At 51.6% G+C, this 24514-nt stretch overlaps 1 long non-coding RNA gene across 1 annotated transcript; it reads right to left on the reverse strand.

Annotated features, from left to right (window-relative positions):
• Positions 1–14361: 14361 nt before the first annotated feature.
• On the reverse strand, positions 14362–23822 carry LOC131493358 (uncharacterized). The gene is made up of 3 exons (XR_009252594.1): positions 23695–23822; positions 18876–19831; positions 14362–15510 (listed from the first exon to the last, which is right to left on the reverse strand). It is a non-coding gene; the product is annotated as an uncharacterized LOC131493358 (long non-coding RNA).
• Between the last annotated feature and the right edge of the window lie 692 nt (positions 23823–24514).

Genomic DNA, 24514 nt, shown 5'->3' on the forward strand with positions numbered 1-24514 from the left:
CCTCTGATCCTTTTACCCAGTTCTCCAAGGCTCCTGTTTCCCTTCCCTGAAGGGACCGCTGTTACCAGTTTGGGGACATCCTTCTAAAGATACTCTCTGTATATATAAGTGTGTGTGTGTGTGTGTGTGTGTGTGTGAATCTATCCTTTTATTTTTTACATAAATGTGAACAAACTACATACATTTTTCTGGAAATTTTATCTTATTTTTCATATAAGGACAAATTTTGGAAATGAGTTCATAATGGCAGCTGGAATCTATGTATGTCCTTCCTAATGGCTACCAACAAGGCCCTCGACTTACCATAAACTATCTAACCAGCTCCCCCCTCCGTCCCTCCCCACCCACCATAGACATTTAATGAGTCCTCAATGTTTTGCTCCTTTGATGAACACTCTTGTGACTGTGTCTATTTTAACTCTGCTCCTCCTACATTTCTAGGGGGTCTGGAACATTCTGGGCATTGGGTAGGGGGGCTACAGGGGACAAGGGGGATCACACCGCAGGAGAGACCCCCTGGCTCTGACCTTTAGGGAGCCCTCAGGTGAACAAAGAAACAAAAGAGGTTTAAAGAGGAAAGAGGAAGTGGGCAGGGTGTATGAATAAGATTCTTTTTTTGAAATTATTTTAACAAGTTCTTTTCTGATGACACAGTAAAACATACTCACTATAGGAAATTTGGAAAACATTGAACAAATGTAAAAATGAAAGTCACGAGGTGACACAGCTAAGAGCCAGGATGGTACCTGGCACACAGGAAGCACCTAATAATTGTTGAGTACAGAATGAGAGCAACAAAAGAGGTAAGGTTAAAACTGTGGCAAAGGATGCAGGGAGAAAGGGAAGCCATTAAAGTTTCCAGAAGAGAACATTCTTCTGGACAGGAAGACAGTGGCACTCCCCACCCCTGCCCCCAGAGCAAAGCAGGGCCTTGGGGGTTTTATGAGGAAGCCTTGGTGTCAATACCAAACACTGCCTGGGGCCCAGGAAGGGCTCAGGGCCCAAAGGTCCCCGGTGAGTGACAACCTCACAGCAGTTGCCATGGTGATGCGGGTGGAAGGCAGAGGCTGAGAGGTCAGGAGGCGGCAGGAGAAGAGGAAGTCCAGAGGGTGAGTTTACAAGTCTTTCAAGAAGTCTAGCAGCAAAAGGAACGAGAGGAGTCCCAGCTCAGGGAGAAGGTTGTAGGGAAGGGGGAAAGAAAGGTTTTGTTTTGTTTGGGTTGGGTTGGAAGGTATTTCAACACATTTATAGGCTGAGGAGAAGAAATCAACAGAAGTGATCAAAGAGAGGAAGTGATGAAAGATGTGCTCCACTTCCGTGGACTTCAGCTTCCTCATTTGAAAAATCAGAATGTGGATAAAGGATCTCTGAGGCCCTGCTTGCTTTTCAGTTCCCTGATTCATCCATCCATCCATCCATCCATCTTCCTTTAACACACATTGTAGACCTTGCCCTGGGCTAGGTGGGGGGAGGGGCAGAGGACGGGTGCAGGGAGGCCCTGGAGGGAAGTAGAAGCAAGGTCCCTCTCCCCAGGGTCCTGTGGTTGAATGGGAAGAACAGAGAAGACAGTCAGGCAATGTAACTATATCACAAAGCAACTTCAAAACCCACACCCTTATAGTCCTTTGAAACATTCTAGCACTTACCAAACCCCTGCCTCCCCCACACAGGATGTGCCTGCCCATCCCTCCGCCTTTGAGACCCTGCCATCCACTTACTGTTTCACTGAGTGTCCCCCCCACCCAGCAGTGTGCCGGATCCATGTAAGCAACTGGTGAACTGGTATTTTCACGCCCACTTATTTAGTTACGTTCATTGATCCTGTGCCATGTGCCAGACATGAGGAGACAATAGTGAGCAAAAGAGATCCCTGATCTCCTTGAATTGGTTGGGGACCAAGACCATCAAATAGTTACACATGAACTTATAATTCCAGCTGTGATGGGAGAGAACAGGGCTTTTCCATGGGTAGGAAGATCAGAAAAGGCCTCTCTGAAGACGTAACTCGGGATCTGAAAGAACAGGTAGGTGTTCACTAGGTGAATCGCCTTCCAGGTGGGGACAAGTTCAGGACACAGCCTGCTGCAAAGGTAGTAAAGCATAGAGAGGGGGAGGGAAGGAGGGAAACAGAGAGGAGGGGAAGGGGTGGGGGAGGACAAGGGTCTGACAGAAAGGCAGTGTGGCTGGGTGTCCCTAGACCAGACAGGAAAGACAGCAGGGCCTGTATGTAGCCAAGGGAGGGGATGTTCTTTATCTGGGAGCGGTGGGAAGCCGTGCCGTGGTTTCAGCATGGAGACAACATGACGGGTTTGGGTTTCAAAGAATTGTCCCGGAAGAAGTTGCCAGTGAGAACACTTAGTGTTAGCCCATCACACATACTCTCTATCGGGGTGGGGATGGGGGCTGGCTTTCACCCTGTACTTTAAACCAGTCCGTAATATTTTTTAATAATGAGCCTGTTCTGCTTTGGTTATCAGGGAAAAAAAAAATACTGAAACCATAGAACAGCTTGGGGAAGGAGTGGATGCCTCAAGGCCACTGAGAAGGCCCTGCCACCCCAGGATGGTGTGAATTGTACCCGGACCAGACAGGCGGGGTGGGGAGGGGCTGGGCTTTGTTGCCGGAGTCAGCTGGCCTTGGTATCCACTAGACCGGCTTCTGCTCAGAGAGCTCATCCAGAGTGCTTGGGGAAACAGGCCCAAAGGGGGCTCAGTCTCTGCCTGGGGTGCCCACCCTCCCAAGAGGCGTGAGGGGAAGAAGGAGGTGTATAGACCTGAGGAGGAGACCGCATCTCCTGAAGACCGGTCCCAACACCAAGGCAGCGGGAGCTGGCTCCAGCTAGCCCTGCTTCTCCCTCTGAACTAGCCTTGGAAATGGGGCTGCTCCCCAGAGACCCTTGTTCTCAACCTCCAGCAAGGACTCGGCCTACAGGGAGTGTTTTGTTGATGGTGCCCAGCAACCAGGGCTGCTGTTTCAGCAGGAGGTTGGAGCCCCAGGGAGGAATGCCCTGCCCAAGGAGTGCCCAGCTTCCATGGAACAGAGGGCAAGCTGACAGAGCCCAGGTGGGGGTTCCCTTTGCTCCCTGCCCTTAATGCAGAATCCTTGAGAGCAGGCTAACCTGCTGAACAAGGTCAAGGGAAGGGGAAGGAGGAAATGAGAATTCTTCCCACCAGTTGGATCCTACTTTGCTATGTGATGTTTGAGAAGTCACCAGGAGTGCTCACCAAGTGTTGGGGAAGCGAGGGACCCCTGCGAGCGGTGGGGGGCAGTCAGGCTGCCCCGACAGTTTCACTGGCTGTGTGTGAAGGGGAGATGAGGCTTCCAGCAGCCTGGGACACTATGGGTTCATCCACTCCTGGGAAGAGAGTAGGTGTCTTACTAAAGCCAAACTCTGTGGGGAGGAACACCTAGAAGGGCTGTTGGTTATCTCCAACCTGAAAGCTGCAGCCCAGATCTCAGACCGTGGAGGTTGAGGGAAGAAGGACAGGGGAGGTTCTGTCGTCGGACAGATCTAATTTGACACCCTGATCTGCCTCGGTTTCCTTACCTGGGAAAAGGGAATGACAACTGCCTCCATCTCATGGCATGGTGACCGGGGCTGACCAGGATAGCTTGGTAAAGGGCCTGGCACACAGCTCCCCTCCCTGCCTCCATACTTGCACCTGCATTCTCCTGTGTGTCCTCAGACCCAGGTTATGACCTGGTGGCCAGGGGGAGGCCTTGCACAGGCCACTTCCTCTCTAGGTTTCAGTTTCTTCAGTTTATGAAACTGGGAGCTCTGTGGAAAGACCAAAGACAGGACGGGTCATCCTTTCTGACCTGCAAGTCGTTTTTGCCTCATTGAAGGTACAGGGATGATACGGGCTCAGGCGTGGGCTGTGTCCAGATGCCCCCTAAATCCCAAGTGGCTGATGACCTTTTGTTTTCCACAAGAACTGATAGCAAAGGAGGATTTGATGATTTCAGCCACACAGAGGAGACACTCCAATTGTCTCAGCCTGGCTCAGATTAGACGTTCTCTGGAAAAGTGGTGGGTTGGTGGAGGGAGGTGAGGTGGGAGATAAGGAAGCTGGAGAGAGTCATCACGCAGGTGGGTAAGGAAATCACCAATGAATCATTCCTGAACTGTTTTCATCTGCACTCTGTAGAAACCTACCTTGTAGGACTCTGGTCTAAAAATACTAGCACAAGGGGCGTCTTTGTGGCTCAGTCGGTTAAGCATCCAACTCTTGGTTTCGGTCATGATCTCATGGTTTCGTGAGTTTGATCCCCACATCAGGCTTTGTACTGACCGCACAGAGCCTACTTGGGATTCTCTCCCTCCCCCTCTCTCTGTGACCCTCCCCTGTTCACACTGTCTCTGTGTGTCTCAAAAAGTAATTAATTAATGAAAAAAATAAAAATACTAGCACAAATACAGAAAGATATACCTTAGAGCATGTTCGTTACAAGATTGCTTGTCTTGGTAAAAATGGGAAGCAGCCCCCCCCACCCTTGCCAAAAATACACAGCATTCTGGCAAAGCTATCTAGATCAGCCTGGAAAGTGTTCCATGATACGGTATTATGTGAGAAAGCAAGTAACAGAATTGAATGTATGGCGGGATCTCAATTTTATTACTGTACAGACCTTGTAATATATACACGAGTATAGTTTATGAACCAATTCTACACACACACACACACACACACACACACATTTTAAAGAACAGAAAAGAAAATCCTACTAGAGTACACAGTAAACTGTTAACAGCAGCCACCCCCAGGGTGGAAAAAAGATATTTAATTTTTATGTGATACACTTTTCCACAGCACTGTTTGAATCTCTTAAAATTAGCATGTATTAGACTGATTTAACACCGTCCCCTCAATAAACAAGAAAGGAACCGGAGAGGGTCAGAGGGCCAAACTTCTCCTAGGAGCGAGCAGAGGAATGAGACTACAGGAGTGAGGCCCACGTTGAGGAGTGCTGCTCCAACAGTGAAGCGGGGTCCATGAAAACGGGGCGGTGGCGGGAGAGACAATTCCTCTCCCTGGTGACCAGGTATCCTACACCTCTCTCCCCCAGCACCTGGCTAGGGTCCCACGTAGCACTCAGGGACTGTACTCCTTCGAGAAGGCCCTCAGCTCTCAGGGAGACAAGGTGCATGACCATTAACCATTCTGCAAGTCCCGGGGAGAACTGAAGCATGCAGTTTCTTCATTCTGGGATCCCCACTAAAGGAGCCCCTGCTAATAACCAACCTGCAATAATAATGCTCATCATTTGGTAGGCTTTCCATGTGCTCAGTAGCTGTATGGCAAGTATCGTCTCGTTTTATCCCAGTCAGGATCCTCTAAAGCGGGCAGTTCCAACTTTTATTTCCATTTTATGAATAAAGAGACTGAAACTCAGAGGGCAGGTATGACTTACTGAAGGTCTCATAACCATAGAGGGCAAATGCTGAGTCCAAAGTGGGTTTGGGCTCTGACTCGGAAACGTACCTCAAAGCCACCATTCAGTGATTTCTTAGTGATGCGCAAAGCAAGTAAGTAGACCCCGGTGGTTTTCTGGGACCATGCCTTCTTCATAAAGTCACCATTATCTTGACTGCAGATGAGTCACAAGAATCTGGGGTTGGATTGGTGATTGATGTCAGTGGCTAGGGTCAGCTGAGGCAAATTATCCCTAGGCTGTGATGCCTGACACTGCCCATGAGCTGGTTATGACCCAAATTTAAAGAAAAGGTGGGAGAAAAAGAATCTTTGTCCACTCCATGGCTCAGCTAGCCATTGTGTTTACATGGTTATAAAAGGCCAACTATGAATAATGACATAAACCAAAATTGCCGTTTATTACTCTATTGGGAAGACAGAGGTAAGAGAGAGGAGATGATGCATGAAGGAGATGAAAGAACTCGTCTCCCCAGGCAAGAAATCAAAAAATTTTCCCCAAGCCCCAAAAGTCAGGAAGAAACTATACGAGGTGTTATTGAGAGACAGAAAAACAGATGACCCACAGAATTAATTTTAAGCATTGAAGGTGGCTAATGCCAGAGATGGATCAAAGCTGCAGTTTTTCATGACTGTGTAGAAACCTTTGACTCTCATTATATTCTTGGGTCACTTTGATTCTTAAAAAAAAAAAAATAATAATAATAATGTTAATGAGGAAAAAAAGAAAAAAGAAATTAAATAAAATCCAAAGGAGAAGCCAGAAGGACAATTCTGGCCCCAGATGGGGTGGGACAGAGAGGAATGGGCTTGGGTCAGAGAACGGGGATCTGGGAGACAGGGTCTCCCTTGTCAATGGAGCAAAGGAAAGGCGAGGCAATGAATGGCCTTGGCAGGGAGATTGTGAGAATGGATGCTTCACGTGGAACAGGTAAGGATTTGGGAAGGCAAGAGGGTTAAAAAAAGAAGAAGAAGAAGAAGAAGAACCAAGGAAACAAAGAAAAGAAAGTCTGGTCATTCCACAGACAAGGTCATGCACCTCTGAACTCTCCTGCCCTTTGTTGGGAGGGAAATGACCAAATGGGTCTTTTGGTCACACAAATGTAAAACACACCAGTGGTCTTCCCCCCAAACAGGGACGTTTCCACCATGAAGCCAGTGTGTCATTGAGCGATATGAACATGAATGGTTGGACTCAGACATCGACGGTTAGGCCCACACATTGGACTCTGGGGATGTTGCAACCTGAGGCACTGAGGATGTGAATGTGGACTCAGGCGATTCTGAGAACAAGGGGACTATATACGTAGGTATCAAAGGTGTCAGGATAGTGTGTGCTCTTCTAGACTCCTGAGGACTGAACACCCACAGACCCAGAAGAAATCCAGGTAGGAGGAATCAACAGGCCTTGGTCAGGGCTGTGTCCCTCTGGAAAGACAGCTCCCCTGCCCCTGAGGGAACCAAACAAGCCCAGAGCTTGTGCCCAGAGAGGCCAAGGCCTCCAGACTGGCCCACCAGGTCCCTCCTCCAGAATTGTACTTCCTTCTCCAGGAAGCATTTTCTGATGAGCTCACTAACTCACACTTTGCCCTGATGTAACTGACTTCTTAGTGTTCTCACCTCCAGATGTGGGGTGTGCAGAGGACAGCTCAGCCCGTTTCTAAGAGGTTAGGTGCATGAAACAGTGGGAGAAATCCCAGCCCTTAGCATCTGAGACCTAGGTTTGAGTCCCAGCTTTCCCACATTTCCACATGCTGGCTGTGTGGACTTCTTGATGTTATATTTTCCCTGGGAAAATTAAGATTGACAAACTCACTTCCTGGAGTTGTGAGGCTTCAAGATCCTGACATGGGTTGAGCAATGGCCCCGAGTGGAGCTGGGACCCAGGGGCTGAGAAGGGTTGGAGTGAGGTGGGTGTGGGTAGCCCCCTCGGGGAACGCTGCAGGAGTGATTCCTGCCAAGGCAAGGAGTTGGACCGGACGTCCTCAGATGTCCAGGTCAAGCTCACGTCACTCTTGCCTCAGGGACTCCGAGCGCCTCTGGCCGCAGTGTCTCCCACAATCTTCTCCATGCTGGAGAAGAGCCTGGTGCTGGTCCAGACTTCCATGAGAGGCTGGCTCCAGGCAACTGCCCCTGCAGCTCTCTAGGAAACAAAATTCTGACCATTGGGTTCTATCCGGATGGAGAAACAGGCCTGTTGGCAGTCCTGTTTCAGATGAGCCTTTGAACTCTTTCTCTCTCTGTCTGTGTCTGTGTCTCTGTCTCTCTCTCCCTCTTTCTCTCTGTGGATTCAGATGGCACATGCTTCCTCCTATGCATGTTCTGTATCTTCTTTGGATGCCCCTGTGTCTTGTGGCTATGCCACTGGGGTCTCCAGCCAAAGTATATCGTTGTACACATGGCTCCCACCCTCTGATTCTGACTTCCTCTATCCCATCCGTCTCACCAACACCCTTTCCCGTCTTCCATTTTCTTCCATCTTCACAACAAGCCTGAGACAAGTGTCAGGGAGGGACAATTATTTCCATTTCCCCTGGCCATTTCCCAGTGCTCATCAAGTAAAGAGGCCTTGGTGGACCTTTCCTGTGTCATCTTTCCCTCATGCACCTTACACTGGGACCCAACAGACCACCCCCTGTGCCACATAGTAATGTGTTTCCCGACCTCAGTGATTTCACTCATGTTGTATTCTCCGCCTGGTATTTCCCCCTCCTTCTTTGAATATCAGAATTGAATTCATCTACCAAGATCCAGCTCTAAGGCCGCCACCTCCTTTGGGGCCTCTGCCCAGCACTCCCCAATGGGCTTCAACTGCATCTTTCTCTGCACGTGCTTTGTATTTACCTCCCTTGGCACGCTGATTTCATTCTGCTTGGAGCTGCTGGTGGTTTGTACAAGTTAGTCTCTCCCAGGGTCTGTGAGCAACCTGAGAGTCAGAACTCCAGTTTAGTTCTCGTTGCTCTGTGACCTTGAAAAGTCCCTTGACCTTTTATGGTCTGTAAATTAGGGATGACACCAGCTTATCCTGGTGGGGGTGAGGATTAATCAAGTCGTGCAGCCCAGTGCCCCCAGGACCCACTTGGAGAATGTTGGGGTATGGTAATGCAAGTTAGTCAGAGCCAGGTGGGGCCGGGCCCCCAGCCACTATTCACCTACTTCCTTCCCCAAAATGCATCAACCAACCTGGGGTGGGGGTGGGGGTAAAATTGCCGTGGTGCTTAAAGGCAGCTGCACATTGAAATCCCCAGTGACCTGTTCCATTAGAATCCCTTGGGGAGCCTGCTGGAAATGCAGAGCACGGGGCCTCACCCCAGACCTTCTGATCAGATTTCTAGAGCTGGGGCCCAGGAACCTGTGTTTTTAACAAGTTTCCCAGGAGCCTCAGACGCAACCGTTCTAGTCACGCTGGGCCATAGTAAACATGGAGGGCAGCAGGGGTGAGGACATGATGCCCACAGCTTTCTCTTTGCTCAGATGATAGTGGAAGTGGATTTGGAGACTAAGGTGCCAACAGTTAGAGCCCCCCCCAGGGCCGGATATGGTGGTGGTGATCCTCAGTCAGACGCGGTTACCGGATTCACCTCTGTCTCCCCAGCCAGTCAGCAAAGTACCTGGCCCAGCCTGGGAGCTCGGCAAATATTTGTTGAACCAACTGAACTTCCCGGGAGCCAGCTCTGGCAGGAGACGGAGGTCCTGGTCTCCTGGGCTCGACCCCAGCCCCTGTGCTTCCCCGGGGCCTGGCTCTCTCCCCATAAATCCAATGGCAGGCTGCCGACTGGCTCCACTGGGGAGAGCGTATATGGGGTGGGCAGACGGGGGTGGGCAGAGGGGGAAACTTTGGTCCTCGGCCCAGTTTGCCATTCCTGAAGGAAGGGAATATGAGGGTAGAGAGGTAAATGTCTGAGGACACGCTTCCCCCTCCCACCCCCCGCCCCCAGCAAAGAGTAGTAGGAATGGATACCAGTCAGCAAGAATTTACTGAGGTGAGACCATGCCCTTGGATTTAGAGCTCACCCAGGGCCTCTAGGTTCCAGCTGCACATGAGAATATCTGAAGAAGCTTAACAAAATATTTTTAATGTTTATTTATTTTTGAGAGAGAGAGAGAAAACAAGCAGGGGAGGGGCAGAGAGAGAGGGAGACACAGAATCTGAAGCAGGCTCCAGGCTCTGAGCTGTCAGCACAGAGCCCAACCTGGGGCTCGAACTCACGAGCTGTGAGATCATGACCTGAGCTGAAGTCGGAGGCTTAACTGACTGAGCCACCCAGGTGCCCCAGAACATCTGAAGAAGTTTAAAACTACCCATCTGCGTGGTCTCACCTGAGATCCAAAGAATCAAAATCTCTGGAGTGGTGCCTGGGCATCAATATTTCTGTAAAGCAATTCTGTTGTGTGGCTGGAAGTGAAAGACTGCTGGGCTGGCCCGTCCTTTCCTCTCTTTTCTCCTCCCAGCACTTGCATCTGGCATGACCCAGACATTTGTAATAATGGCTGCAAATCATAATTAGTGAGCTCCTTGTGTGTCCAGGCACCACAGTGGTTACTGTATATCTAGCAGGGATCGTGCTAGACTTGGCCCCTGCCCTCGTAGGGCCTCAGCCTCTGAAGATTGGCAGGGATGAAGGGAGGCTTTCTGAAGGACATGGAGGCTATACAAAGGTCTGATGGACGATAGAACAGGTAGGGGTTAGCCAGGGAGGGCAGGGTGGCAGGAGGGAGGCGGCCGGGGAGGGGGGGACAGCACATGCAAAGCCCTGAAGCAAGAAAGAGCTTGGCTCATAGAAGGAGTGAAGGAAGTTCAGGTCCACTGTACGGTGGACGGAGGGATTCCCATGGGAGGAAGTAGAAGCGGGAGAGGCAGACAGGCCTAGATCGTAAAGAAGTTTGTAAGCCATGTTAAGGAAGCCAATTTTGATCCTAAAAATAAGAAGCCAGTGACGGATCTGTAAGATGGGAGGGTAGAGGTTGATATGCACAGATTCATGTTTTGTGTGCTGCTGGGGCAGAATGCACTGGAGATGGAGGCCATGAGGCAGGGCGGCCAGTAAGCAGCTGACGCGGCCGCTGGGTGGGAGATGACAGCTGCCTGGATGCAGGCAGTGGTAGCCATGGAAGGAGGTGGGCAAAGTCAAGAGCTACAAAGGAGGTGGCATGAACAGGGCTTAGTGACTGATGGGACAAGGGCAAGAAGGAGTGCCCGGGATGATGCTTAGGTTTCTGGTTTACCAGCTGGGTGGATGGGCTACCATGTCTTGAGCTGTAGAACCAGGTAGGATTGCAGGTTAGAGAGGGAAGATGATGGGTCTAGTTTGAAGCCTGTTGAGTTTGAGGATCAAAATTGTTCTGGCAACAACTGTTCCTCTCCCAACAGGCAGAGGAAGGTAACCAGGTAGGCATGGAGGGATAGGACTGAGATGTCCAGAGACCATGGTCTAGGTTTCCCTTCAGCACGACTCCTCTTGTGACATTGGACAACCCCTCGCCTTCTCGGGGGCCCTCTTGTAATAGAGGGGATTGGTCTTCCGTGTTTGGCACCACTGGGGCCTTAGAGGCCCCTCCCCGCCAGCAGTGCTCCTGGGATTGCGTGTCAACGCCTCTCGGGGGAAAGGGCTGTTGTTCTTGGTCCTCACATCCAGGATGTTCACCAGGAAGGGGGCCTGTGCCCGAGGGAGCTGGTGAAGTGCAAACAACTCAGAGTTGGCTGCAGCTTCCCATTCCTCCAGCAGAGCCTCCCTCTGGGAGGACGGGAGGACGGCTCCAGAAGATCCCCAGGCAACCTCACCTGAGCCCCAGGAGGCCCGGAGTGGAGCCCAGGTGCCAGGGTTGCTAAGTGCAGGGCCCAGCCAAGTCCTGTTCCTGCTCCTTCAAACACTCGGGCCTTCCCTCCCCCTCATTTCACCCTCCCGCATGCCCCAGAGTTTCAACTGACAGACTTAGGGGGTAAAAAAGGGACACCCATCTAAATTTGAATTTCAGACAAATACAAATACTTTTTTAATAGAAGTATGCCTAGGCGTGCCTGGGTGGCTCCGTTGGCTAAACATCCGACTTTGGCTCACGCCATGATCTCGCGGTCTGTGAGTTCAAGTCCCGAGTCAGGCTCTGTGCGAACAGCTCAAGCCTGGAGACTGCTTCGGATTCTGTGTCTCCCTCTGCCCCTCTGCCGCCCACACTCTGTCTCTCTCTCAAAAATAAATAAACATTAAAAAAATTTTTTTTAAAGAAGAGCCTGGGTGGCTCACTTGGTTAAGCATCAGACTTTAGCTCAGGTCATGATCTCGCATTTTGTGAGTTCGAACCCGGCGTCGGGCTCTGTGCTAACAGCTCAAGCCTGGAGCCTGCTTCTTGTTCTGTGTCTCCTTCTCTCTCTGCCCCTCCCCTGCTTGCACTCTGTCTCTCTCTCAAAAGTAAATAAACGTTAAAAAATTTTTTTAAATTAAAAAATAGAAGTATGCCTGGGCAATATTTGGGACTTTTTTATATTAAGATATAAATTTGGTATTTATGTAAAATTCAAATTTAACTGGGCATCTGTATTTTACCTGGCAATCAATCCTACCCAAAGACTCCAGGAGCCAGCCCATAATCCCTAAAGAGGAAGAAACAGTTCCCCCAGTCCCTGCAGTCCCTCCCCCCACCCTGCCTTACTTGCTCTCACTAGAGGCCCGTGAGAACTTGTCATTCCCCAGATCCTTGGCCCCACCAGATGTTAGGTCCTCGCTTTGGAGCCAGGGGTATCTTTAGAAAGGTGTCGCATCTAATTAACCTAATAAGTAGGTTGTAAGCTCTGACCGGAACCGGCGGAGGATTCACTGTGACAGATGGGGAGGAGTGGGTCATGCCTGCTGCAGGCGTGCTGGCTGTGGCCTGCGGAAGGGCTAATAGGAGGCCTTGACTTCACATCAGATACAGGACAAGCAGCAGTCACACCAACACCATATTAACAGTGATAATAACTGCTATTTATGGAGCCCTTACTGTGTGCCAAGCTCTGAGCAAGCATTATCTCACCGAATTCTCACATCAACTCAGAAGGCAAAAACTATTATTATCCCCATTTAACAGACAACAACATGACAAAACTGAGGCCCTCAGAGGTTGAGTAAGCTGTTCTAGTTCACACAGCTAGAAAAGGGTAGGGATGAAGATTTGAACCCAGCCATTTGGACTCTGGAGCCCCCACTGGTTCCTTTCCCCGGAAACTCCCCCCCCCCACCCCACCTCCTAATTTCTAAGCCATTTGGTGGATGACATGTATACAGTGAGATGGAAGGAAATTCATTCATTCATTCTACCAACTGTGAATCATTTACTGAGTTTGAGACATACCTCCCTCCACTGGCCTCAGGGAAGTGGCAGTCTGGTGGGAGAAACAGATGTCAGTAAGTGATTGTCAAATAAATGAAACAAAAAATATTCAATGAAATAGCATAATTGCTTTGATATGATGTTGCTGTCAGGGAAAGCAGTGGGAGAAGGGCAGTCAAAAGCCTGGGCCCCAGAGCCGGGCTGCTTGAGCGCAAAGCCTCCCGTCACTGGGTGTGTGTGCCTTTTTGGGTAGGTTATTTTGCTTCTCCGTGCCTCAGTTTCCCTGTATGCAAAATGGGAATAATGCCATCCATGTCACAACGTTGTAAAGAGTCAGTGAATTGATATTTGAAAAGTACTTAGATAGGGCTTAGCACGTAGCAAGCACTTTATTCAACAAACACATACTGTGTGCCTGCAATGTGCCAAACACTGGTCTAGGCTATCGGGACACATGGGTGAGCAAAATAGATAAAGATACCTGTCTTTGTAGTTTATATCGTTGTTTACATTCTAATGGCAGGTATTATCATTTTTAAGTGAACTATTATTGTGTAAATAATGTTAACTGTTAGTGGTTTTAAGTTGATATTTTTAAATGATCTGTTAAATCATTGTTTTGAAAACTTTTTAAAAAACATTTATTTATTTTTGAGAGACAGAGACAGAGAGAGAGGGAGATACAGAATCTGAAGCAGGGTCCAGGCTCTGAGCTGTCAGCACAGAGCTCAATGCGGGGCTCAAACCCACAAACCATGAGATCATGACCTGAGCTAAAGTTGGACGCTTAACTGACTGAGTCACCCAGGTGGCCCCTGATATATTTTTTCAGTTTATTTATTTTGAGAGAGACAGAAAGAGAGCACAAGTCAGGGAGGGGCGGGGGGGGGGGTGGGGGGGGGGCGGGTACAGAGGATCTGAAGCGGGCTCCGTGCTGCCTGCATGCGGGGCTCAAAATCACAAACCACAAGATCATGACCTGAGCCGAAGTCAGACGCTTAACCGTCTGAGCCACCCAGGCGTCCCAAACCTGGTAGAAATTTAGTTCTCTGAGTTGGCACAGACATTTCGTATGGTTTCAGAGATGGATGGGTGACTTTATTTCAAACCCCCACTGGGTCTGGGGTTGAGGCTACTGATAACCTGCCAGCCTCAAGGCAGACAGGTTGAAAAGCTGGAGATCGGCTGGGCCTGCCAGCACCTAAGTCTGCTGGCAGCTGCTGGGTGGGCAGAAAAGCAGGGGGCTGGAGGGGAGGGGTGGTCTGTCCCACTGGGGCTGGAGGATGAGAACTGGGCTTTTTCTGAGAATCTCTTGTGATACTCTGGTCTGAGAAGAAAGCCTGGCCCTAAGTAGGTGGCTAAGTTCATAAAAGCTAATGGGTAAGGTGAACGTGGCATTGAGGTGGGGGGGGGGGGGCAAGGGGGTGGAATCAGCCACTGCTCCTGGCAGTTCTGACTGATTGCTAAAAACAGGGTTCTGGACACGGACCCATGACACTCCAGGGCCCCACAGCCTTCTAGGAACTCCCACCCCAAGCGTGGCCTCCTGCCCTGCCCCCTAGGCCTGGTACACACCTGCTCAGGAGAATGACTTGTGATTTGTCACCTGTCCAGCCGCCTGCCTGCTCCAGGGGGTGGGGAGGGCGCCGGAAGCCCTGTGGGAAAAGTGAAGCTGTCGGGAGGATTCCAAGGGGGCAGAGGGGGAGAGGCAGGTGTGCCCAGGGAGCGCCAAGAACAGGTGCTGCCTTCTCACGTTCTCATTGTTCCAAGAGAAGCAGCCTCTGGCTGAGAGCAGAGTGTCACATGTGCAACCCGTGACCACCTCCCCCAGCCCATGTGCAGGGTGTGGGGGCTTGGGGCACTGCAGGGTGTTTGGTTTGCAGCCAGTGAGGGCCAGGGAGGCCCCTAGGACTATTTTTGTTTGGAAACACACAATTTAAACTTAGGCTAATGGAAGGCTTCTGGTTTAAGAGGACAAGGGGGCCTTCTGGCCACTGGTAGCTGGTGATTGAACATGTGTAGATATGGTCATGCGCCCGCACCCAGGGGGCCACATCTGCTTTATGCGTCAGGGTGTCCGTGTCTGTGCCCCCTTCTCTGGGTGGATCTGCCTGTGCGTGTCTGGGTGCCTGCCGTATGTGAGTCCACGTACATACACGAGAACGGCTTGTATGTTGACTTGCGGTGGGCAGGAAGGAACTCTACCAAGCAAGTCAGAAAACATGAATTCTCTGGCGTCTCCTCCCAGCTGGGCCTCCCTCGGAGCGGGCCCTTGGGGTCTGTCCCTTTGGTCAAGCTACATTGGCCGGTGCCGGTGACCCTGGGCGTGTTGGAGTCCCGGTGCCATGGCCTGCAGTGGGAGAGGATCTGGGGCTCAGGGAGCCTCCGAGCATTGGCAGCAGGGTCATGGGATTCACCCCATGACTGGCTAATTGGTCCCTTAGCACCAAGCTCAGGCATCATCATCCTGGCACTTCTGCCCCTGCTGCTGCCACACCCTCTCTGCCAGACTGCACTGGGGACAGGAAGAGAAGCTCTGTCAGCCCAGGGACCCACCCAACCACCAGCCAAGCCAAGGAATAAATCAGTATTCAGTGCTCAGCCTGGCCCCGTGGCCTTGGCCTGCTCTGGCCACTTCCTGCTGGAGGCAGCCCTCATGCTCCCTGATCTCACAGTGAGAACATGTTGTTTCTGGAGAAGCTGCCCAGCGTGGCTATTAGCAGGAAGTCAAAGGTGGTGGCCATGCTTGAATCTGGTCAGCCAACAGTGTCTGCAAAACAAACATAAAACTCCATGCCACCCTCCCATCTCTGCTCAGACTTCCTTGTTCTTCATCCCTCCCTCTCCTTCCCACTGGTCATCCTTTTGTGGAAACCCTAGTGCAATGCTGTCCAGTGGAACTTTCTGCATCGAGGCAAATATTTTCTATCCGTGCTCTCCAATATGGTAGCTACCAGCCACACGTGGCTATCGAGTGCTTGAAATGGGGCTAGTGTGATTCAGGAACTGGGTTTTTAATTTTATTTACTTTGGGATGGCACAGCTCTAGGGAACCAATTCCAACCGAAGGGGCTAAAAATGACATCCTCCAGATGCATGCTTGAATCTATGCTAGTGGTAAAGTTCTTCCATGTCCATGTGTCCCCATGAACCTCACAGCAACTCTGCCAGGCCAGGGCAGGAACTGCTAGCCCCACTGCACAGAGGGTCAAGTGACATGCCCAAGGTCTCCCAGCCAGCAGGCAGAGGGGCAGGCTGGAGCCCAGGTCTCCTAATTCTGAAAGGGAGGCTTGCTCCATCACTGGCCTCATCCCAACAGACCTGCAACATGGCACTGACAGTTCAGCCACAAACAATGACTTATGCTGGAATTGCAGACCCAGCCTTGACCTGTGGAGAAGAGGCTGAAGGGGTGGTGTATGGAACGGTCATTGGAACCTAAAATTTCTCCCTTCATTTGTAGATAAAGAGAGAGGAATATGGATACGTATGGGGGCCACTTATATGCCAGGCTCTGTGTAAGGCTCTTTACAAATGCTGTCTCATTTACTTTCACAAGGTCAGGTGTTATTCTCCCCATTTTACAGATAAGGAGACAGAGGCTCAGAGGGTGGCTTGACTTGTCCAAGATCATACAACAAACAAGTGGCAGAGCTGGGTTTTGAACCAGGCACTTGGGCTCTAAAGGTTTCTCTTCTGCCAGGCCCGGGCTCTGGATGAAGGCCTGACGTAGAAGAAGCTGCTGGTGGGAATCAGACAGCTCTCTGAACTGCACCCTCACTATTTGCAGAACTCTTGCGGGTGGTGGGGGGATGGCGGGGAGGGGATGGAGCCGGGGGGGGGGGGAGAACCACAGGGAATCCCTTGGCCCTGGCCCCAGGGAACCTGCTGCCAGGGCTCAGGAAACCTACACAAGTGAGTCAATTACAAAGACTGAACAAAGAAGGGTGACTGGGATGGCCTGGGTGAGCCACTCCAATCCATGGGGACGAGGAGAAAAACATCTTCGTTGGTGATTCACACACATTTGATGCTTTCGTTCAGCACTTCCAAGGCCAGGTGCCTGACCAATTTCTGTTTCAAATATCTGTTGTAAGTCACAAAGCATCCCAGACTTCATGGCTTAGGACACCAGTCACTGATTTGTTCATGATGCTGCAGCCTGGGCAGGGCCTGGTGGAGACACCTCATCTCTGTTCTGCTAGGGTATCAGCTGGGCCACGTCTTCTACTCATCTTGACAGGGATCCTATGTGTGGTCCCATCCAGCCGGCTGGGGGGCCAGCCGAGGCCTGGGACGGACACCGGGATGACTGGGCTTCTCTCCCTTGTCATCAGGCTCACCTCCTCTCCATGCAGCCTCTCCAGCAGGAGCTGGGCTTCTTACCCGGAAGCTCAGGGCTCGTAGGAAGCTACCAGGCCTCACTGATGAAGGCCTGGTCTCACGGGGTGTTGTGAGGGCGTGGGGCAGAGCGTGTGTGCCCCACATATCCTGGGGTCTGGCTACTATGACCATTGGCTAGCCCTGAGGCTGCAGTGCCCAGAACCTGTCTCAGCCTCCACACCTGGACGAGTGATGAAGCCCTAATGCTCTGTGTGGGCGCCTTCTAGTTTTATCTTTCAAAGCTCATGACCTTTACGCCCCGCTCTCTACCTAACTGAACTGTCCTCTACCACACACCACGTGCCTCAGGGCCTCTCCAAACTCCGCTCTCGGCCCAGAGGACCCTTCCTCCCGTCGTCCATCTGGCCAATTCTCCACCAGCTCTCCTCCTCCCCAGGGCCCTTCTGGACCATCCCCACCCCCGGCGCTGGCTTTCTCTGTTTCTCCCCCAGTTGCTCAGAGGTGACCACGGCTCACCTGGATGGTAGAGGCAGGTGGGGCCCAGATGCTTATGGAGTGCTTCTTAGAGGCTGGAGAAAGCAGCCCCGTGGGGAAGTCTTCTCAGAGGCCTAGCCTTGACCCTGACAGTGGGTCCTGATGATCAGACACAAGGGAGGCCAAACCCAACTCTGGAGCCGGCTCTGAAGCTCAAATCCCACTTACAGCCTAATTTTTCCGTGCCTCTGTTTTCTCAGCGGCACAATTAAGATACAATAGTACTTAGCCCCTAAGTGTTTGTAAAGGAGAAAATTACACGAAAGGCCCCTGTGTCCCATGCGTGGTGAACGCTCCTCAATTTCTGCTCTTACTGTTAATATGTGTTCCTCGTAGGCCAGGGTGTGGGCGTCTACTCCCTTGTGAGCTGGGACGGCACCTCAGCAGGACAGAACCAAGGCTGACTCCCCTGTGACCTTCAGCCCACTCTGGCCTCCCTCTCCCAGCCCTGGGAGGCCAGCTGGAGCCAGTGTGACCTGACACGCTCTTGCTAAGCACCCCATCCCCACCCCTCTCGTCAATGCCTCTCTGCCTGGACCTGAGTCTGGGGATGTCAGCAGGAGGCCATGGTCCTCCAGCAGCCTGGGCTTTGGTACCCCACAGCCCTCCCTGCATGCCACAGAGAAGGAAGGGTCTGACACTGAAGGCAAAGAGGCCACTGAAGAGAGTAGGGATTGCGCCCCTTTCCAAAATCTGGCTGGTGGCTCAGTGTTAAGCTCACACCATTTGTCACGGAGCCCCGAGACAAGTTTAGGGAGCATCAGTCTTGGAGTATTGGGGCTTCATCTAGTTAGAGAACCAGCCATTTTTGCTCTCCATTCTTTTCTTTATTCCACAGAGATTTCCTGAGCACGTACTATGTGCCAGGCGCTGTTCGAGACACTGAGGACACTGAGAGAACAGGACTAATAAAAGCAGACCCCAAGAGAAGGATGCCTATGCTTGTGAGTGGGCAGCCCTTTTGTGGCCTTGAGTTCCGGGGGCCCTGTTTGGTCCCCACCCATGCCTGGCATAGGGGCCAAACAGAAACTCTGAACTCCGCAATCAGACTCCAGTCCTGGCTCTGCCTCTTACTCACTGAACAGCAAACTGGCTCAACTCTCTGAGCCTCAGTTGCTCATCTGCAAAGTGGGAGTGCATTTGGGAGAGCCAAGGTAGCAACACCTGCCAAGGACCAGCCCTGTGGCAGATGCTTCCTAGCACAGGACAAATGGCCTCCATCCACCCTCTGCCATCCTCAGCCCACCCACAGCCCACCTGCTTGGGCTGGAATCTTGCCCTTCCTTCTGATTTCCCGGGGCTGCACGTGGTTTTGCTGACAACAGCCAAGTCACCTTCTGGACCCCGGAGGACGCTAAAGACCTTTCTTCTGAGCCATTTGCCCTCTGAGGCCGGGGTCACGGAGGTCTTACAACCTGAGATCAGAGAAAGAAGAGGGGGAGGTGACAGGGGCCATATATCAGGGGCCTGTCCCAGCTGTTAGCAGGGATTCCTTCCCAACCCAGGACAGATGGGTCCAGCCTTCCAGAGTCGGATCGATTGAGCACCTGGGGTGGGAGCCAACACTGAGGGTGAGGAATTCGTGTGACCCCGTCATCTCCTGTCAGGAGACTCCCACGCTCCTCTTCCTGCAGCCGGGAAACGAAGTGACAGGTCATTCTGAGAGGCAACTGCTGACAGGCCCTTCTGTAACATTTATTTAGAACTGGCGCCCCTGCCTCCTTCCGAAAGGGGCTGAGGGAATGCTCTGACTTTTGTGGAACGCCTACCAGCTAACCAGGCCTTGCTGCAGTCACGTTATCATTGCACCCCCACCAGAATCCCTGCTTTTACGATGAGGAAATTGAGGCCCAGAGAGGTGAAATAACCTGCTGCTGTCACCCAGCTGGTATAAGGCCGGGGAGCACAAGAAACCTGGTTCCTCTATTTTTTAAATGCAGATATGACAGGACAGGGGGAAAAAACATAAAAATCAAAGGGCAGAGAGAGCAACTTTTCTTAACTTCTGGGAGAACCTTCTAAGAATAGGATATACAGGGGTGCCTGGGTGGCTCAGTCGGTTAAGTGTCTGACTTCAGCTTAGGTCATAATCTTGCAGTTTGTGGGTTTGAGACCCAAGCGGGGTTCTGTGCCGAAGGCTCGGATCCTGGAGCCTGCTTCGGAGTCTGTGTCTCCCTCTCGCTCTGCACGTTCCCCGCTTGCACTCTGTCTCTCTCAAAAATAAAAAATAAAAAATAAATTTTAAATGTTTAAAAAAGAATAGGATATATAGAATGCATTTATAATGCTGATAAATGCGTTAAACCTTTTCTGGAGACATGGTTACAGAACCCTTAACAACACAAACCTTTAGGAAGAGAAACTGGTTAATGGGGGAGGGAGGAATGAGAGAGTTTTACTTCTTGTTCTGTGTCTTTCTATAGCATTTAAACTCTTTGCTGTATGCATTTAAGAAGAAACAAGGGTCATCTGAGTAGCAAGGGTATGGGTCATTGAAAATTTTCTTCTTGATTCTTTCCTGAAATAAAGAAGAAATAGAGGCACCTGGATGGCTCAGTAGGTTAAGCATCTGACCTTGGCTCAAGTCATGATCTCACGGTTCATGAGTTTGAGACCCATGTCAGGGTCAGGCTCTGTGCTGACAGCTCGGAGCCTGGAGCCTCCTGCTTCAGGTTCTATGTCTCCCTCTCTCTCTCTCCCCCTCTCCCACTTGCACTCTGTCTCTCTCAAAAATAAATAAAAATTAAAAAAATTTTAAATAAAAATAAATAAAATCTTGGTTTTTAGGTTTATTTATTTTGAGAGAGACAGAGCCAGTGTGAGTGGGGGAGGGGCAGAGAGAGAGGGAGAGAGAGAATCCCAAGCAGGCTCTGTACCGACAGTGCAGAGCCTGACATGGGGTTTAAACTCACGAACCGTGAGATCATGACCTAAGCCGAAATCAAGGGTTGAACGCTTCACCTACTCAGCCAGCCGGGTGCCCCAAAAATAAAATCTTAAAAAAAAAAAAAAAAGAACTCTTTGTAGGGAGGATCGGAGGGAATAATTATAGTTAAAAGCCAGGTCAAACCAAGATTTTCATGACTGAGAGCAGGAAACAGCTCTCTGATATCTGTATTGAAGCTGCTGTCATCAATAATTAAAAATGGAAAAAAACAAAAACCTAGGCTAATGTGGTTTCTGGAACCAAGCATTTCATTTTACTTTGGCCTTATAAGAGGCCTTGAACACAGTAATAGATGCTCAAAAAAAAAAAAAAAATCCATTGGTAAATGGATAACTTGCTTGTTGCGTTCACTGGGTCCTGAGCAGGTACCCTGTCATTACTCGTTCATGGAAACCAGTAATAAAATACCGTGGATCGCAAGCAGTATTCCTAGACCCCAGATACAACTCTAAATTAGGTGGGGGCAGGGGATGAGTGGTCAGCGTTGGGCGGGGTTTCGAGACTGAGCTCCCCTCCCCGACAAAGGGCCTGGGTAACCGGGGGGACTGACCCCATCGCCATCCAGTGTCCGGGAGTGGTGAGCACAGTCAAGGTCTTCCTGACCCGACTGCCATTTCAATGTAGTGCACAGAAGATGTGCACACTTCCTAACCACCTACCCTCCAGCCTGAGGTCAGCCACACCTCCCCTTACTTCCCCTCAGCCCTCACCCACGTGCTCTTGTCCACAGACTGGATTGCCACACCTCTTGCGGAGTCCAAAAAGATGCTATCTTCTCAGTTCCTCGAGGGCAAAGGGCGAACATATTGCAATTCTCACATACCTCTCATTCTAGCTGGGGAAACTGGCGAGACTGCACCAGTGAGGCAGGGAGGGTTTGGGGGCTTCCCGGAGGAGGTGGACAGGCCTAGACCCCTGGGGCCTTGCAAGTGGAGAAGGGAGGGCCCTAAGGACTGGCCCCTGCCTGCCCCTCCCGCTTCGTGATCTCCCCGTAGCCCTTCTCCCAAAGGCACACTGGCCTCCTCCTTCCTGTCCTAGAGGGTGTGAGACCTCAGCTGATGGTCATTTTGCCACCCTGTGGGACGAAGAGCAGGGCCAGCCAGCATCGAGTGTGTGTTGAGCCGAAAACCTGATGGTGCCATCGAAATGACGGGTTCGGCCGTGTCTGACACCAGCTCAGTTCAGTCTGTCAGCGGTCACAGCGGTTCCAATAAGAGTTTTCCGTCACTTGGAACCAGAAGAGTTCTGAGTGGGATGTCACCGTCCCATCTGCCCCAGCGGTACCTCAGAGCATCATGTGCTCCGGATGGAGGCAACAGAGAGACGCCTCCCGGCGTCCCGGATGACTCGGAACCAGGATGACCCAGATGGCCAGGAACACCAGGCACTATCAACAGTCAGAGAGAAGTCTGGAGAGATGGTGGGCTTGCCCACGGTGGGCTGAGTTCTGGCAGGATGCCCAGATGGACATGCCCAGGAGACAGGGGAAGCAGTGTGGGTACATCTCTGGAGGGCATGGGAGCCTCTGATCCAGATACGGGAGGTGTGGCACGACCCGAGATCGTGCAGGGGTGGGCGTGCGGACAGGGTTGGAAAGAGGACAGAGGAGACAAAGGAGGTCAGAACCTGGGGACCAGGAATCTTAACTGCAGAGAAAGGAACAGTTAGAAACTAAGGGCAGTCAAGGCGTGGATGGGGGTGGGGGGAGGGGAACTGCTGAGTCACTCTCTCCCTCAGTTTCTTTTTCTGTTAAATGGGTTCACAGTCTCTCTGTGTTGTGTTATGATGAGGATGGAGAAGGCATGGCAAGCCTTTCTCTGAGAGTCAGAGCTCAAGAAACATGAGCTGGCATCAGTCAAATGGGATAATAGAGACAGAGCTCACAGTGCGGATACAGAAGGAGAGGCTTTCCGCAGACATGGCTCTCACAGCCTGTTGTGCTGGGCTGCCTGTGGCCAACTCTCTCTGCCCACACCGCTGGGAACCCCTCCAGTAGGAGCCAAGACTCGTTCCCTTTGCACCCAGAGCCCGGCACAGTGCGGGCCAGAGCGAGCATGGGGTGAGTGGTAGGGGAGTGAACGGAGGGCTGGCCTGGGCTGACCTCTGCAGAGGAGGAGGGGGAGCAGAGGAGCCGTTGAATTGGTCTCCTGAGAAGTCACTATTGGCTGTTGGGCCTTACAACGTTGACCTCACATCGGCAGCTGCTCCGTGTGTCCCTGTCCCTCCACAGGTCACTATCCACAATCACCTGCCCACCAGCAGGTGCAAGGAAATGGGAGGCGGGCATATGAGGCTGCACCCCTCACTCAGTCTCCCAAGGGGCAGACCTGACGGCCGTTTCTGCGGCCCAGCTGGCAGGCAGCCGAGGCCTCTGCCCTTCTACTTGGTAAGGGCGCTTATCTCTGCCTCTGCCGGGATTTGGCACCGGGGCAGCCCAGCAGACAAACACTCCAAACAACAGCTGAGCTCATCTCCAGGAGCGCCTCTCACACACAGGGCCCCCTCAGTGGGGACACCAAGGACACTTCCCACAAAGCAGGCCTCTGGGGAAACTGCACCTTGATCACTCCCCCTGAGGCCTGAAGAGATTCCAGAGGGCTAATCTGATGTGGACTGGGGTGGAGAGGCCTTCAGGAACCCACTGCTCCAGAATCCTGACCTTGTACAACGACAGCAGCCCCGAGGCCCCAAATTCCATCCTTGGGGTTTAATTCCCTGGGGTGGGTGGTGAGTCCTCCCTTAAACTGAATATACCCCCAGGGTGGGATACATTCACAGTAGGGAAAAAAAAAAAAAAACCCACAGCTGCTCCCACATACAGAGGGAGAACTGGGACTTGCCAGAGGGCAGGATGCAGAAAGGGAAGGAGTGGAAAAGTACCTCAGAGAACCTTCTCCTCCTTCCAGCTTTGGGTCCAGCCTGGGGGTTGGGGCTGAGCTCCCACCTGTCTGTCCTTGCCTGCACATTCACAGGGTGCGGACTCCGTGCCAGTTGCTGGGCCGGGTGCCAGGGACAGGGATTCGCTCAATCAAGTTCCTTGAGGGGAGGGTGGGGTAAGACCCTCTCTCTCAATATGCGAGAACCTCAGAGCCTGGAAGAGAGTAAAGGGAAGCTCAGAGGCTCTCTTACCTTTTGCTCCTCCTGCCCTTGCCTTTGCAGTCCTACTTTCTGTCTCAGGGCAGAGGAGAGGCACCGGCTGATGGGAGAAGCAGAGCTCTGGGAGAGATGGTCTCTTCTACAATGACGTCTTCCAGTGCAAGCACTTAGCCCCAACCCCTAAGAGCAGAAAACTCCTCCCCCCCACCCCCCCACCCCCCGTCCCTGCCCCCAAGCGATTCCCAGGGATACTGTCCTTTCTCCTCACCTCCACACAGGAGAGGGGACAAGCCTTTGTTCCCCACTGGAGCCCCGTTCAGATTCCAGGTGAACCCTAAAAGGCACAAGTAATGCCCTTTACCTAGAGCAGTGGTTCTCAAAGTCTAGCAGGAGGATCCATCATATCAAATTACCTGGACACTCGTTAGGAAAGGAAATCTCAGGGGTGCCTGGGTGGCTCAGTCGGTGAAGTGTCCAACTTCGGCTCAGGTCATGATCTCGCTGTTCCTGAGTTCAAGCCCTGCATCAGGCTCTGTGCTGAAAGCTCAGAGCCTGGACCCTGTTTCAGATTCTGCGTGTGTCTCTCTCTGCCCCTCCCTGCTTGCATGCCCTCTCTCTCTCTTTCAAAAATAAATAAACATTAAAAAAAAAAAAAAAAAAAGAAAAGAAAACTCAGACCCCACTTTAGGTGCAGGGTTGCTCCAGCAATCCACCTTAACAAGCCCCTTAGGTGAGTCTGATGCCACCAGTTTGAGAACTACTGGCCCGGAGGACAGTTAGGCTGGAATTTACTGGGGGCTGGGTATGCGTTGGGGAGAGGGGAAAAGCAAATCACAGTGGCCCAGATGGAAAA

Source organism: Neofelis nebulosa, chromosome 13 (genome assembly GCF_028018385.1).
Source record: "Neofelis nebulosa isolate mNeoNeb1 chromosome 13, mNeoNeb1.pri, whole genome shotgun sequence".
Classification (NCBI taxonomy): Eukaryota; Metazoa; Chordata; class Mammalia; order Carnivora; family Felidae; genus Neofelis; species Neofelis nebulosa.